At 42.7% G+C, this 3,896-nt stretch overlaps 1 pseudogene; it reads right to left on the reverse strand.

Moving 5' to 3' along the window:
• The window catches only part of LOC110331821, a 6,948-nt pseudogene extending 5,341 nt beyond the window's left edge, over nt 1-1,607 (reverse strand).
• Between the last annotated feature and the right edge of the window lie 2,289 nt (nt 1,608-3,896).

The following is a 3,896-nucleotide window of genomic DNA, read 5'->3' on the forward strand; positions in this document are numbered from 1 at the left end:
TTTTTTTTTTTAATAGTACTAGAGGTAAATTTATGCCTTCACACAGCCTAAACAAGTACTCCAGTACCCAACGACATCTCAAGCTCTAAAAAAACCAGCTTCTTTACAGTAAAGTATGAATGAATAAATGCAGATAGAATTCCAAGATTAGACAAATCACCATTTGGAAACCATTATAGAAATAGTTACATCGGCCAAGAAACATCACTAAGACCAGAAGCTGAAGACCGGATAAAGAACAGGCTATTTACATAGTCTCAAAGTAGCTCCCCACAAAATGCTTAACACTTACAAACTGAAAGAGGGTTAGTTTCAAAGTGAAGAAGTCTGACTAAAAGTTAGCATCACCGGCTAATGGCACAAACTGAAACCCTGCATTATCTGATGAGATAGGGTAAGAAAAGCCCATGGTAATCCTTCAGAACTGCATTAGCTGGCCAACCTAAATTGAGCATTGTTCTATCAAAAAAAAAAAAAAAAAACTCGGGATGGTGAGATGGCTCAGTGGGTAAGAGCACCCGACTGCTCTTCCAAAGGTCCCGAGTTCAAATCCCAGCAACCACATGGTGGCTCATAACCATCCGAAACAAGATCTGACTCCCTCTTCTGGAGTGTCTGAAGATAGCTACAGTGTACTTACATATAATAAATAAATAAATCTTTAAAAAAAAAAAAACTCCCTTTAATCATCAAAAGCATAAGGAAAACTCAGGAGCGTTAAGTGTACACCTATAATCCCAGTACTTGGGAGTCTAAGGTAAGTTTGAGGCCCAGCTGGGGTTCCATAGTGAGTAAGACCCTAATGCGCACACATGACATACAAGTCAAGAAAAGATTAAGGAAGTATTGATCTACATCAAAAGTCACAATAAAGGGGCTGGAACAGCAATTCAGAACACTTGCTTCCGGACTGGAGAAATGGTTTAGTGGTTCAGAACAATGACTGCTTTTCACAGAGGACCTGGGTTCCATTTCGAGCAACCTCGTGGAAATTCACAACTGTCTGTAACTCTAACTTCAGGGACTCTGACAACCTCACACAGACATACTTGTAGGCAAAACACCAAATGCATATAAAATGAGAAGGAGGAAGAGGAAGAGTGATTGCACCGACGACGTTTGCGCTGCAGAGGCTGTGGTGGCTGTGGCGGCGGCGACTGCTTTCAGGGGACCCAGGGGAAGTTGCCCACACGACTATCAGCAACTCCAGTTCCACGTGATCCAATACCCTCTTCTGACCTCTCCAGGCATCAGGTGCACAACATGTTACACATATATGCATTCAGGCAAAACACTTATTCACAAAAAATACACATAAGCACATAAATCTAAAAATAAATAAGAATGAAGGCACAGGTAAATATAACAGGCTGATCTTGGGCTAATGCCTATACTTACAGACTTTACTCGATCATTAGAAAACATTTGGCTACACAGTAGCAGGAGTTAGGAACCTGTCAGCCAGTCGGCTGAGGTTCCTGGGTTTTGAGAGCCATATTGTAGTTATGTAGGATACCCACGTTGGGAGGCATTACACTCTAACTTACCTGTGAATAGTGGAGCACAGTGCTGTCAATCTCCCGCATCTGGTTCCGACGAGGAGTCATTATTTGTAGCATATTTACAAGAAAGTGGTAAAGAATGGGTGACAGAGCCGGGCATGGTGGCGCACGCCTTTGATCCCAGCACTTGGGAGGCAGAGGCAGGCGGATTTCTGAGTTCGAGGCCAGCCTGGTCTACAGAGTGAGTTCCAGGACAGCCAGGGTTACACAGAGAAACCCTGTCTCAAAAAACCAAAAAAAAAAAAAAAAAAAAGCCTGGTCTACAGAGTGAGTTCCAGGACAGCCAGGGTTACACAGAGAAACCCTGTCTCAAAAAACCAAAAAAAAAAAAAAAGAATGGGTGACAGACTATGAACATTGTTAGTAATCAATGCCTATTATGTATGTAAGTACTAAGGCCTGGGCAGTGTATTTTCTGATCATGGCCTGTGGGCATGACACTATCAAACAATCACCAATAAACAACATGGTAGAAACCCTGCTAACTCCTTACCTCTTTTTTTTTTTTTTTTTAAGATTTATTTATTATTATGCCTAAGTACACTGTAGCTGTCTTCAGATGCACCAGAAGAGGGCGTTAGATCTGATTATGGATGGTTGTGATCCACCATGTGGCTGCTGGGATTGGAACTCAGGACCCTCAGAAGAGCAGTCAGTGCTCTTAACCGCTGAGCCATCTCTCCAGCCTCCTTACCTCTTTTCCCTCCTCCCATCTTTCTTACTACCAGAATCCCAGTTTTATTGAGATTTTGGCTCCCTCGAGATGCTTCCCAGGTCTGGGAGATGAAGGTTGTTGCTCCAAGCCAGTCATGGTTCAGGCATGAGCATATTCTGTGAGTCTGGTTCATGCAAGTTGGCTGGGGTAAGGTAGAATTTGGAAAAAGATTGTCCCAGCTACAATATGACGTCCACAGGTAAAATGACTCCTCTTCTGTTAGGTGTGATGGTTGACCAAGCTAGCTCAGTCAGCCAAACTGGGTCTCAAGGGAGGGAGTGAGCATTGAAAAGAAAAAGACAATTAGCCAATATTATAAGATAACTCCAGCCAGGGCTGAGTCTGAAGCAGGTTTTATTTTTCCAGTCTCCTTTTATATCGTTCTAAATACACACAAAGAATGCCGTGAGTCCTAAGGCATAAACAAAGTAGTCCAGGAGCAAACAAAGCATAAACAAAGGTCACATGATTACAGTATTCAGAGACTTAATGAGACCCATTAATATACAAAGAACAGCAGTGGTGGCGCATGCCTTTAATCCCAGAGACAGAGGCAAGTGGATTTCTGAGTTCAAGGTCAGCCTGGTCTACAGAGTGAGTTCCAGGACAGCCAGGGCTACACAGAGAAACCCTGTCTTGAAAAACCAAAAAAATAAAAATAATAAAAAAAAAGAGATACAAAGAACACATTCCTCAGCTGTATTCATCTTGAGCCTACTTCCTAGTCCTAGACCAATGTCAAATTCCTGCCAAATTCCTAGAAGGCAGCCCCAAAAGCTCTCCACAGATGGTGTCTACTTGTGATACTCCTAGGCTGCTGCAGCCTGACTTACAGGAGATGGGCCAGAGGGTGAATGCGACATACTTCAGATAACAGAATAGAAAGACAGACGACGGATGGAGCTTGTTCCTGACAGTCTCACTTTCTACTGCATCTGCAAACACAGTAACCACCCTGTCTACTACCTGTCCGTAATTCTCATTACTCAGAGTCTGTATTTGCAAATTCCCCTAGTGCTTGAACGAACCTGCATTAATAGATCAATACCTGCAGGCCTCTTGCATTTGCTCACTGTTGCACTCACCCACTCAGCAGTATGTCTAGCACTGGGCATGGAGGTGGGGGATTAGGGCTGCATAGAGTGGGGATGCGGGTGAGACTCACCCTGGATACAGTCTCCTTTGACTGTAGTTATCTAGATACCATGTAGTTCAATGCAGAAGTATATTTAAGCAAAAGCCATGAAGATCTAGACCCTTCACAGCAAAATTCTCAGGCTGAGCTATTGGATTCCCCTTGAGAAAGCTTCAACTAGACCATTTCTTTGCAAATAACAGTTTACTTTCACAAAAATAGATGACCTAGCTCATGATCATAATTAGCCTTCTGGAACTGAATGACAAGCCAGTAGCTCTTGTTTTCTTCCCTTTCCTGATGCTGTGGACTTCCCACTGTTCCTCAGAACATACGTTTTACTGGTAGGTATGTCATGTTTTGTTAATTATCACATTACATATATGTTATGTCACATCATTAAAAGGGCAAGTATTTTGTAGATGAAATAGAATGATTTTGTGTGTGTGTGTGTGTGTGTGTGTGTGTGTGTGTGTGTGTGTGT

Source organism: Mus pahari, chromosome 14, assembly GCF_900095145.1.
Source record: "Mus pahari chromosome 14, PAHARI_EIJ_v1.1, whole genome shotgun sequence".
In the NCBI taxonomy this organism is placed as follows: Eukaryota; Metazoa; Chordata; class Mammalia; order Rodentia; family Muridae; genus Mus; species Mus pahari.